Raw genomic sequence first — 14,026 nt, 5'->3', positions numbered from 1 at the left:
AGCACTGGGAGGAAGAGGATTCAGAGACTCAGAGGTGAGGCAGGGAGCCTCATGTTGAGTTAGCAAGTGGCCAGCCCCCAGCGAGGGTTGGAACTACTTATGGGTTGTGACCATCCCTCAGGTGTCACCAGTCACTGCCCTACTTCCACTACCAACAAAGCAGGCCTTTGGAATTATCCTGTGGCTTCCTCTTCATCCCTCTGAGAGCTGCTGAAGGCAGCTCTGTAGTTTGGGTTACATTCTGAACCCATGCCCTAATTGCTAATTAAGGCCCCAGGGTCCCCCCCACACAATCTGACTGATCTCTACTTTGCCTCTGTTTTCCTGTGTGTACTTCACTCAGCACCTCTGGATTTGATTATTCTGTAGTGCTGCTGTGTGGTAGGGTTTTGTTCTTGCCTCTCTTCTGAGCACAACTGCACATCAGTAGTTCCTGAAATGGTACATAGATGCTCACTTACTTGGTGCAATAAATATTTTCACTCATCACTGAGGAGCTGAGCTAGCTCCAGTGGCCTATTCCTCTCATCTCAGAAGAGAAAAGAAGAGAGAACTTCTATGCTGAGAAATTTATATGGTGTCTCACAAGTTAATATGGGGTACCCTGATGTGCAGCTACACCAGCCATGTCTTAGGGGCAAAGCTCAGGTAGTGCAGATAGTAAGGAAAACAACAGAGAGCAACAGGAACCTTCAGAAAAGAGGTCTGAGAAATTAAGGGTGCTAGAGATTTTAAAGTGAAGCCTATGGGAATAATTAAAGACATATGCATATGTAACTCCTGTAAGTTAATTTTTTTATGTGTTTTATAATAGTGGAGCTATTTTTTTTCCTAAAAGTATAAACCATTGGCTTGAAAGAAGAAGATATGATTCCACTGTTAAATTCCACACAGTTATTCCTGCTAAAAATCCAACCCAAATCCCCAAAAATCATCCTATCATCCTGGAGAATATTAAACAAGATGACAAAATGGAAATTTCTGAAAGTAGTGATTATGTGGATTTCATCTGATGTCTGCTAAGATCCAAATTTTTGTATGAAATGAAAATAAAAGTGTGTGTGTGTGTGTGTGTGTGCCTGTGTATGCACATATGCATAGCAAAGCAGATCAGACTATTTCCTTACATTTATATCCTTACAGATTTCATGAATTGGATTATATTTTTTGTTTCAAACATTCTTTCTGAGTTTGCCACCTCTAGAAAACAGCAAAGATTCCCACTTTCCTTAGAGGAAGATAACCCATTTGATATGTCTCCAAACACACTCTGTACTTTGTTGTAATTGGGATTATTTCACTTGTAAAGCAATGCATAACAAAGAAATAAGAGGTGTCTCCACCCAGCATGATGTCATATTGAAAAGATGGTAGATTTTCCTTTGTTAAGATTATATTCCAAATCATGGGACTGATCTGCTCTGTCAAGAGAAGGAAATAATATTCCTAATGCCTGCTTGTTTCATTTCTCACTCTTCACCCAGCAAAGGGCTTCAAAGACAGATGACCAAAGACAGTCCTTGGAGGTTTCTGAATGAGTGCAATAAATGCAGCAACTTTAATACAGCAAATTTAAGCACATTCTAACCTGGAGGGCAATGAATAATTCCACCTGATAGCTAAGAAAACATTTTAGTCTTGGAACAGCTTGAATGTCACATCTGCTTGCAATGTTTTGCACCCATTAACCTGCAGGTAACCCGCAGTACACCATATGGTGCTCAGAGCACACCCTTACACCCCTTGCAGCTTATTTCTCTGGAACCTTTTCTCAGTGGCTCTGTGTCCAGTGTTTGTCATTGGGAATTCTGGATGTGCAATAATATTCTAGATGTGGAATTATCAAGAAACTGTATCAATTTCTTGCATCTTTCACCTTTAAATTCTCCTAAACATGATGATTAGATCCCTCTGAAAGCATTAAATTAGGGTTGGTTTTAGGCTGTGGGCCAGATGAAAACCAAATCAGAGTGCCTTGAAACTCCTGCTTTCAATATAGGAATTTTATGTTCTGCAGTATGTTTTCCTTGTCCTAATTAACTATTCCTTAATCCCCAAAGGTACAGCATTCTTTAGCATCAGCTGTCAAAAGGCCCCACTACACGAAACAGTGCCAGATGCTCCTTCCTGGTATTACACTTGCAACAGATGGCAAATGTCAGACATATAAATACACATCCAGATACAGATATATCAGCAAGTGCAGGCATTTGTATTCATACATCTATGTTCCCATGCTCATGTGTACATGTTGCACTCTTCATCTGTATGGTTTATGATGTACAGGTTTCATAGCTTAGCAATAAAGGAACATTCAGAGTTTTCATTATAACTAATGGAAGAAAGGGAGGAAAAGAACAGAAACCTCTTGTTTATAAGAAGTAGATTAGTTGATAAGCTGCATCTCATCCCAACTGGGAGACATCAGCGCTTCAAATGAACTTAAATTGCTGGTGAAAGGATTCATTCATTTCCTACGACCACAGCGAAGGCTCAGCTCCTCTGTTAGGGCATTTATTCAGTGGCTGCTCCCACCACATGCTGCAGATAAGTCTCCTGTCAATGAGGATTTGTGTTCTGCAGGGAACAGCAGCCATAGGGAGCTGCTTTCTGCATTCACCCCTGTTTGGGCTTTTAAAAGTGCTCTGAAGACCTTGTGCTTTAGTTAGTTACTGTGTTTCTTGGGAGAGGGCAGCATCACATGTTGTTCTCAGTCACACGAAGTGCCCAAACACAAGGCCAGAGAAACTGGTAGGAAAGAGAAACATTGAAAGTCAATGGTCTGTATGAGAAGAAAATAATTCCTAACTTTTAAAACCATAAATCTTAGTATGCAATAAGAGAGAAAAATGCTCCATTGGTTACCTGCACAGTTAGAGAGGGGAGCATCAGCTTATGGTTAAAGTTTGCCCAGAATATTTTTCCTGCAATGAGATATTGAATGGATATCTCTGATGACACTTTTCAAGTTCTTTCTGTGGGACTAGTCTGTTTTAAAAGTATTAATACTCCTGTCCTCTTCCCTTCAATGAATAATGCAGTGCAGACTAGTTTAATGCAGGTCTGTTAAACACCACTTGTACATTTTATGAGTCAAATCACAAGATAGGGGTCTGAACAGGAGAAAGAGACTGTTGTTTCAGGGAAAATGTTCCTTTTTGACAATGTTGTTGGTTCAAAGGCATGAAATGCAGGATCTGAAAAGACACTGGCATAGTGAAATACCTACTTTATACCCTGAGCCTTGATGAGAATTAAGGTTAAACCCAAAGAGTGGATGTGTTAATCTTTCTTCCTTTGAACATGACTCAGAGATAGGAAACTTCAAATAATTAGGCTCATAAAGGTGATGTTCTGTAGGCAGACTAATGATGCTACTCAGACAGACGTGATCCAAGTGTTGCTGCATCAGGGAGTTGTGTGCTGAACACTGGTGGGACTGCCTTACACAAAGGCTGCTGAAGCAGGATCCCCAGGAGAGGATCACTGCACAGCTGAGGTCACAGCTGGGACAGGAGGCATGGAGATGTAGGAATATGTTAGACGCAGCTATTCCCTGTCTAATAAGTCATTCTATCCTAGTATTTCAGAGAAAGTGCCTTTCAAAGCCTGATGGGCAACACATCCTTATCCCCTATTCCATGAAGAAGCAAAGAATTCTTTCCAAAATTCACATCCTGAAAAATAAAGCACAGCAAAATTAAAATCAGGACAAAGGGAAAAAATGCTGAATGCTTCCTCTTCTTTTAGAGCTCCTGCCTTTGAATCTATCAAGCCTGACTTTAAAGCAAGATAGTTCTTGTCATCTGAGACTGGGTTACCTGAGGCACTTGGAAATGGACAGGTGAGTATTTGCAGAGATGATTGGAATATTCCTCATTTGCAAGAAGGATAGAGTGCACCTTCCATGTGCTTCACTGTCAGTAAATGCAGACCAAAGTGCATGGCAACAGAAACAGTGACAACATTAAAACACATAGCAACTTTATAAAATATTGAACTTTGGGCAATAATGCAAACAAAAACCAACTCCAAAAAACCAAACAAATGAACAAAAACTCCATCACCTCAAATAGTGACTTCCTTACATAGTTTTGAGAAAAAAAGACCATATATTCGTTGCTTTCAAATACACCTCTGGATGTCCTCATAATAAAAAAAAAACCTCTTAAAAAAAAGACTAATCATATAAGAGATCATTGCATACTACCAGGTTGTATAATACTATCTGGAGATGAGATAAGAAACGCTCAATATAGGACAAATTTGATCCAAAGAAATTGGTGTTCCTGAATTTCAGGCCAGTAGGAAATATTGTCTTTTTTTCCTTGCTTAATACAAGGCCACAAATGAAGTCTTTCTACTGAAGAAACCTCAGCGGGCCTGTGGACCTTTAAAATCAAGTTGTGAGGCCAATTCCAAGCTCAGCAGGTGCACGAAAATGCAAACAGGCCTGAGGCCATTAGTACAAATGCTTTTAACAGTTGCCAGAGAGCCTCAGCTTGCTGTATGGCCGGGCTGCTACACAAACACATCCAAAATCATCCAAAATCCCTGCACAGACCCAAATGATCGAAATGTAGCTGCTCATGATAAGCTGAGTGTTGACTAACGGGTAGCACAGGTTAGAAGTCATGGATGTAGAAGAGAGCAATGCAGTTTTGGCTGCAACTTCTGGGCTACAGCTTTCTGTGCCTGCTGGGTGCCCAAATCAGATCCTTACTGCTGGCCTGGGCCACCAGAGTCTGAGGGGTGAAGCCACCTGTGTTGTATTTCTTGTACAGAAACCACCAAGCACAATCTTGAATCAGGTTAAGGAATATTTATCTCCTTGGGGAATTTAGGTTATAGAGCCCGACAGAACCTCAGTGCAGAAGGGAAACCCCCACTTCTGCCATTTAGATCAACCTGTAAGAATTTGAGTTTATTTGAGATGGAAGGAGCTTATATCTCTAGCCTGGACTTCCAGGACTCATCACCTTCCCCCCCTCTACTTATAGCCCTCCAGCACCCTTTGCCATCCCCTCATGAGATTTCATTCCTTCTCTGTTTCCTTTCTTCACTGATTTATTGTTCCATTTCAGGCAGGAGGCTATATTTCATCTGCCCTACCCACCAGCCCAGTCAGTGCCATGAAGTAGGCACAGATGGCAGGACAATGAACATGGCTGATGTGCTTTCTGGCCATGCTCCTTTCGCAGTTACTCTGAGAAAGTAGAAATTCTGCAACTTTGCAGCTGACTGCACTGACTGATGGTTACAATTACAGTTTGAATTATTCAGTGTAACAAGACAACCAAATGAACTGACATCCTTCATCACTCACAAACTGAGGACCCAAATTTCTGGAGGTGTATCTGTCATCATCCTTCAGTGTTCTCTCAATGGGTGCATGAGCTCAGTTCAATGCTGGGGACCTTGCTGTACTTTCACTCCTAATTAGTAATTTGGGTGTGGCCATTTCAAGATCATTTCTCCAGAAGAATCATAGAGTAAACAATTGACTATAAATAAACTTACTAAACAGACCTCCTAGGTTTACCAATGTTCCTATAATGGTAACCTAGCAGGATACAAAGCATAGACATCAAGACTATCAAACTGGTGACCCAGTTTTTAAAGAGCTGAAAATATTACTATGTCAGGTGTGTTAGATTTGTTATTGTCACAATGTTTAAATTACATCTGGCATTAATATGGATGATATCAGGTGAAGAACTTCAGAATTAATCTGTAGGACAGGTGACCTGGATCTCATTTTAGTGAGAAGAAGATTTCTTACCCTTCAGGTGCCTTATCCTCTCCTGAATGTTTTTGAGTATCTACTTTATATGTTTAGTAAATTAGTTACTGCAATTTTTTATTTTATGTAGTTATATAACTTAATTCCCATACATGTAGAATGTACTGTGGCATGTTCCCATTATCTGTATTATTTGTGGCGTATATGGATGGGCCACACTGTTGTTCAGAATTAAATCCTGTACAGACACCACATACTTTTCAAAATCCACCAAAATAAATATCCAGTCTTTCAAGAATTTATACCCTTAGTCCTAACCAAAATAGGATAATAAGACCTAAATGTGAAATAACTGTGACAGAAATATCTACATATGCTTTCTGACCAAAACTTCAACCCCAGATATTCTGAATGGAGGTAGATCTGAATTCTTCTAGTCTTAAATGCCCTCACAGCCCCCAGCATAACCTAACCAGTGCTAGAAATTTGTGTAAATTATGGCAGTTCTACAGGTCTAAATTTTTGTCTTCTTTTCTGCCATCTCCATGTCTCAAAGAAGGATTTATTTATCAGTCCTTCCCAAAAGAGCTAGGGGATATTTTCCCACAGTGATAATAATTTCCCATTTTGTCCCCTGTTATTTTTTACCTGATACAAAGCAGCTGATGAAGGAATGATGCTCTCTTTCCTACCTCTGTTGGTGACAACCCAGACAGACTCAAAATGTGTGTGGTATTGGTGTGGTTTGCTCTCCCCATGTTATTTCCAACACTTAAATATCATTGTCAATTACTTTTCATGCACATGACTGCATGAGGAATGGTCTTTCTACCACTGCCTGTGTCAGGGTATGGAACTCCCACATGAGTACAAGTATTCTCTATTAATTATTAGTTGTTTGTCATGTCCTCTTCACCACTTGGCCATAGAAAAAGTTATTTTGGCACAGGAAGGGACTTGAAGTAATAACATTAGTTTTACCACAAATTGCTGTATAGAGAATGTGACAGCTGAAATTAACAATATAATCACAAATCCTAGAATAAAACTTCCTTCTGCAAAAATATGTGCAAATGAGACAAAGATTTGCTAGCACTAGGGTAAATCAGAAGCAATTCAAAAATGAAAACACAACAGAAACAAAACAAAATTCATTAGATTATTTATCTGGAAATGTAACTCTAATGGCTTTAGTGGTGAGTTAATATGGAAATGATCATATCTGGAACTGTGCTGCATCTACTCCATATACACCCAGAGCAAGAAAATTAGCTGAGAAGCTGATGTGGGGTTGTAGTGTGTGGTTTGCAACCAAAGTGTGCACGATTTCTGAAAGGGTTGTGAAATTCCTGAAGGAGAAATGCAATTACCAGAACTGGGATTAACTAATATTAGTTAATCAAATTTGAATCCTAATTTGAAAGGCATTTCCTTAATGTCCTTTATGGAAGGGAAAAGGAAGTAATATATTCAAATGAGTTTTGAAATAAATAAATTATTTTTAAAAGGGCTAAGAGTGGATTTGCGATCCAGACCTAATACTCAGTTTGCTCCTAGTATCCAGATTATAGGAGATTATCACAGATCAAACCCCTTTAACAGAAAAGAGCCTTTTAAATCCACCTCAGCATTGCCCTTATTAAGAATGAAGGAGAGAGGCTTCTTCCACTGGGAGGAAAGAAGCCTTAATTCATGGCTTGTCAGAAGAAAGGCACTTGCTTCAGCACTGAACGAGGTTAGTTATGGCCCTAATTTACACAGCAGCCTGTCTTCCTGGAGGAAGGGACGACACCTTTAAGTAATAATGAACAAGTGTGCATTGACAGAATAATAATCACAGATTGAAAAGGTTACAGCAGCGAAGGTGGTAAAGCTAAGTGCCTGCTTTAATTCCACTGGGTGCCATAATATCAGGACTCGGGAGCTGCACTTACAATGTAAAATAACATTAGTGTGGCAATTAGGACTTAATGGTTTGTGGAGAGAAGCCTGCAAGACTTTATAAAAACATCTAAATTAGTCTGTATTCAAGTTTTACTTCCACTTTTTATTTTTTTTCCTGGCTGTATTGCCCTCTTCCTCAAAGGCAGAGTTCTTTAAAAACATGGAGAAGAAATGCTAGAGGAATTGGGGACACTCCTCAGTTTGTATATATAGGTATAATCTAAATTTCAATTATTCAAACTGAAAAATTCTTTCAATTTATTCAAATTAAAGAATCTAGCCTAGGGTGCCTCGGAATAAAATTGCTGACCTATAGCAAACATTCATTTGCGCCAGTAAGCAAAGAAAAAAAAGCCCTAATCACTACATGTATTGACCTGGTCTCCTATTCACTAAATTTTGACCTATCTTAGGGTGCAAACATCCTACAGCACTTAGAGAAATATTACTCCAATGGGAGCTTTTTGAGTGAATTCATAATCCACACATTTTTCTAGGACTTTCTGCTTGTCTCAGAAGGAAGAAGTTACCCAGATTTGCAGGAGAAAATCTACAATTTTTAAAATTCTGAATTCTTGGGGGGTCCCTGTCACCACTATAATAGGGTGCCAATGACCTGGCAGTGCTGAGCTTGCAGAAAACCTTGGAGAGCATGTGGAAACTTCTCCATGTATTGGGGCTAAGAAGCAGGCAAAAACAGAGCTTGTTTTTTTGCAGTCCACTACATGGCACAAGATTGTAAACTTTTGTGAAAATGTGTTTCTTCTATAGTTTCCATATATGACTTCCATTCAGCAAATCAGTCAATGGTTGACTTATTGTGTAAATCTCAGGCACTAAAAGGACACAGTGCCATTGTCTCCATTCCTGTCTGACAATTGCACAGTTCTGAAGCTGTTTGAAAACTGGATTTACACACAGTTCTCTGATCGCTGGTGGCAACGGCTGATTTCCTCAAATTTACACTAAGAACCGACAGAAATGAAGCATGCCCTTGCCTCTTCATTGATCTCTCTTCCCTTTTCTTTCACACACATACAAATTTTCTGTTTCAGTTTATTGTGAGTCTTCTCTCTGGTAGATATGTTTATATGACTATTTTCTGTCTGAAACTGAAAGCTCAGATGCCACATAGGTCTGCATTGATCCAGGTACTGACAGTGCAATTATTCTGTCACTTACAGGGAAGATTTCAAACTGCTCCCTTCCATTTAGGATATGCTTTTTGTAGGTTTGGTGTGAAAGAAATAAAGTATATGCAGGTTTTTGATTGCTGTCATTCACTAAGCCAATGAAAACATGCAGGCAATTTGGAAATGTCTGGAAATAAAAAATCAGTCCTGAAAAATTCTTTGCTGTGAAGTAAAGACACAGAAGCAGGTTTTCCAGTGAAGCTTGTACATTTATGCATCCAAGCACACATCTATATAGTAATTCTATCAGAATTCAGTAACTGACATGGAATTTTCCTTTTTCTCACCGAAGAAAAGTAAAATGGCCAAACTTAAGGAAAGGGATGGTGTCCAAGCAGAGAGGTTGGATGCAAAGACAGTGTAAAAGTAGCTGTCTCTAGTGCTGATCATGCAATTAACTCCTTACAAAAAATCAGGGACTCCATGCAACATACTTCATTCCCCCTGATGAATACCTTTTCTAAAGAGAAGAACTTCAGACACTGCCCCTTTAGGTGTGGTTTCCTTCTTTGTTTCTGTGATGATTGGATTCATAAAAAGCAGCAGGGATCAGGATTCAAGCTTTTCTGCAAGACCAGTGTGAATCAGATCAATATGAGACAGGAAAATGAGAATACAGCAAGAAGAGGTAGGATAAGCAAAGTTATCAACTCATGGGTGCAGAATTGGTTTACGTGATCTTCCCATGATTTACTTCCCTTCCACACCGTGGAGCAGAAGAGCAAAATTAAACTCAATAGCAATAAATGTATTGCTTCAGTGCTGGGTTTCTGAGCTTATCCCCACCTGGTGCATTGGAATTTGAATACTTAATTACTGAGTTTATCCTTTTGTCAGATACACCTTTTAATGTGATATCCTGCTCTTCTTTCTGCCTGCTGTGTGGGAAATGGGTATCTACTCATTCATATATACTGCCAGTGTGTTCTTTTAAGTAGATATTTCTGAAGCAGGAAGGATTTATGTATCAAATACCAAAGAATTGTAGTCCCAACTTTGATCTCTGAATCAAGGGAAGAAAAGCAGATTTGAACAACACGATCTCTTGCAAATTGCCTCCCTGAATATCGGTGGGGATTGAATCCTAGAATAGAGAAAGATGGATTTGCTGAGTGTCTGGGAATTTGAATGTGCTTTTTGTTAACACATTAGGCACAAACTCCCAGTGCCATTGCTGGGCCAGCAGTTGAACACAGTGAGATTTGGGTTACCCACAGGAAGTGGAATCCTGCAGAGGGGACAGAAGATGCAGTTAGTTTACCTGCTTCAGTCCACAGCATCCTCAGAGTAGTTATCTCATGAAGGAAAGTGAGCAAAGAGTCTGTCCGTTTTGAAAGACAGGTGTTTGCTAAGGAAAGCAGAAGCCTCCCTTTGGACTGAAAAATGTTATCCTTCCTTCCTACAGATTATTATGATTTTGAAATTAAGGGAGCTCTCAGGCAAAGATATGGGGTAGGAATAACAGTTCTTTACTAGTATCACTAACAAGACAAACAAGAACAACAACAGCTATGAAATTACCCACAAACAGAACAGTAACTCAGTCCCAGTGTTTTTTGGCTGCAGGCACCTTTTCCCTGAGCTGCAGTTCCTGGTGCTGGGGGCGGGCAGGTCCCGCAGAGCTGCAGGAGGGCTGGGGGTGATGGCAGCGCTGTCCCAGGGGGAGAGAGAGATGGAGAGAGAGCTCTCCGCTCACGGTGTGGTTTCTGATGCTCAGCAGAGTGCTGGATGATGTCAGGTTACAGTGAGAAGACAGCCGGGCAGGGTCTGACAGCAGTGAGGATGGTTCCTGATGCTGGGATGGCAGGGATGGGACACAGGCGGCGATCGTCCTTCTCGTCTGAACTCTGCGGGGGAAATGGGCCGAGGCCCAGCCTTCCGCTTCCTCTTCTGGCTGTTTGAATCTCGCGGGGGTTCCCCTCTTCCCTCCCCTCCCCTCCCCTCCCCTCCCCCTTGTCACCAGGGCCCAGTCAAGAGGTATCTTAGCATGACAATGGGGAAAATTCCACAGAGGGAAAAGGGAGAAAACCAACCCCCAACAGAGTCTGATGGCCCATGCCCAGCACTGGAGCATGCTGGTGACAGAGGGTATACATTTACAGCTTGTATGTAATGCAGCAGTGGCCTTTCACACACAAGTATGAAGATTTCTTTTTCAAGAATATAACTTGAAATAAAACATTTATTACCTGGTAAAGTGTCCCCTGTCCTTTGGATTAATAACCATGTTATCATGTAATATTTGTTTCTCCATACCACTTAATCCTGCCTATTTAGACCTACCTGAAAAGCTGGATCTAGTGTATGAATCAAGAATACTCGCTCCAAACAGGGGAGGGGACTCTCTAATCAAGCCTTGCTCATCCTTTTTAGAACTTGGCATTATGTTCATGCTTTTAGGGGAGAGGGCCTACAAAGATATCTAGGCCACCTAAAAAGAAATAATAATTGCAAAATCATCTAGATTGTTTGGTATGATTGCTTTTCAATCATCTAGATTATTGAGTCTGATTGCTTTTCAATCTCCAGATCCAGGAGATGACTTATGAAGTATTTATATAACACCTAAGACCTCTCATCACTTGTGTTTGTTTTCCTCCTGGCCTCATCTGCAATGTCTACAACATTAGAGGAATAGGAGACTCAAAACACTGTCTTGCATCCCCAGTCTTTGGCCACTGTTAGAATTCCTGTTCAATTGCAGCAAGAGATTTTTTTTTTCCCCCCCTCCAAGACAGATCATAAACACACTTAAATTTTCTGGAACTGCTCACCTTGCACTGATTAATGACCAAAACCAAAAACTACCCTGATTTCAGGCTCAAATCTTATACCTTTTGAATGTGATCACCCCATAAACCTGTAGCACTAGCAGATCACATGCAAAATCAAGTGCAAAACCACGTTTAAAAAAAAAAAAAGGAAATAGTTCTTCATAGGATAGAGAGACTACTTTAATTACAGCCAACAGACAATAACCTTGAAATTTTTAGCGTATTTTAATTTTATGAACCATTCAGATACTAGATTGATGGGGACAGAATAAGTACCTGGTCTGACTCCACTAAATTATTAGGCTAATTTTAGCTGAAAACATTTCAGTAAAAGAGTTATATATTTCATTTAGGTAAATAATAATTATAGGATCTGCAACTACTCATGCTGGCGTGAAATTTCTGAGGGCTGTCACTCTGTATGCTTCAAGGCACAAAGTGGATCCAAAGTCAGTGATTTTTATAATGACGTTGCTATATTTGGTGTCTTTCATAAAGGTCCTATACTTAAATTACTTTGACAGATTGTCAGCTTCCATTAAAAAAAAAAAGTTTTTAGCCCTACAGAATATGGCAAAAAGCCTCTTGAGTAAATTTGAAGATCAGAAGGTAATTCATGCCAAATTTATTATTTTAACACCGTATGATCTTGTGATTGGGTTGCAGTGAGCCTCGTCCATGACTTTTGAAAACTTAAGGCCATCCATCCTGTGTATCGGACTGGGTCAGAATGAAACCACATCCTTTCTCAATTCAGAATGAAGCCTGTTTACTTTGTCTTTTACAGCACCTGGCAGAGTTGACAACCAGCTCTAAGACAGTTAAACTGGAGATTTCAGGAGACCCACTAGAGAATTCAGCCCTTCTCAGGCCCTACTAGGGAAACCCATTGTCAGCTATTCCAAGGGTATGTTAACTCAACTCTTCAAGAGGAAAACCAACAAGTTGACTTCTCACTGCCAATTCCATGTGTCTCAGCTGAGCATCCTACATTGCACCTGCAGCTCCCTGTGTCCCTGAGGGCTCCAGCCCCTGCATGCGCTAAGCCACTAACCGGATAGCAGCCCTCCTCCACATCCTCCAGGTCACAGGATTTTAAGGGGCAGAATGAGTTTTGAGGTTAACTACCTTCTTCCAGAAGATTATAAATAATTAGGTAAGGCAGGCATGTGAAAAGATGCAGTGGACTCCTGCAGGGGGACACAGCATGGGAACCTCCGGCCCCTCTGGGTGGGTGGGGATTGCCAGGCTGAGCGGGAGCAAATGCTGGCATGGGGACAGTAGGGCTGGCACTGCAGGTAGCCACATGTACAGCTCCCTGAGCCATCTGCTCTGAATTAGACCGGATTAGAGACACAGCACAGACAAATCCCTTATTGCTGCTTGTGTGAGATAGATTTATCCCATGTGAAATATGGCTTAGAGGAAAGGGCTTCCTCTCTCACTTGCCAGGGAAAGGCAGTGAACAAGGAGTGCATCTACAGCCAGATAAAATAAACAGCACCCCTAAACAAGAGACAACATTTTGGCAGGCAGTTTTTGGTTTGTTTTTGTTGGTTTTTTTTTATAGGCCCAGCAAAATTAGAAGAAAAAAAAAGCCCAAAATTCAGGACAAGCACCAAAAACTCCATGCAGGATTCTCTGAAGGCAAGAAAAGACACAGGTAGGCAAAGAAGTCAGTTCGATTAGCACTGGATTCCTAATCATTTCACAGAGGAAAAGGGTACATAACAGGAATGGACAAATTTGAGGCAAAATGTCCTTAGGTACCATTTACATCACAGCTCCGAAGAAGACAAAATTCATTTCATTCTTGTCTTTCCTAGGTGGCTGTCTTGTCATGGAAAAAAACAAAATAAATGAAAAAGAGTTGCAAAGCAAGTCTGCTGTTAGTATTTCAGGAGTGTGCACGTTTTTATCCAGTTCATCATTATTTTGCTTATTTTCTGCATACATACTGCTCCTTGAGAGGCTGTCCTGAATCCAATTGTCATGACCCTCCATGGCTGTGGAGCCCTCAGGTTTGTGAGGCAGTAATTGTGCTTACTTATGCTTTTTCCACTTATATAATGGCCCTTTGGCAGAGTTAATATTTGCTTCTTTCTTTTTGAAACAGTTGCTGGTTCTGCCTTACAAATGCCCACTTTTCCTTGTGAATGAAGCACACTGGAAAACATAAGGGAACAATGGAGCAAAGATGCTGGTCACTAGTTCTGAGAAACTAAAAAAGAAACCAACAGTTCCAAAATAAGTCAAGCCCTCCACCTGCTTCCCTAAATCAAATACAGAGTAGGGTCCATTTTATCATGTTACTTACACCCACAGTTCAACTCTTTAAAAATGAAAGCTCTGCTTACCTTTATAATGCTTGG

The sequence above is a fragment of the Cinclus cinclus genome, chromosome 3 (assembly GCF_963662255.1).
Source record: "Cinclus cinclus chromosome 3, bCinCin1.1, whole genome shotgun sequence".
Taxonomy (NCBI): domain Eukaryota; kingdom Metazoa; phylum Chordata; class Aves; order Passeriformes; family Cinclidae; genus Cinclus; species Cinclus cinclus.
The sequence above is the reverse complement of the archived record's forward strand: the minus strand, read 5'-3'. Positions refer to the sequence as shown.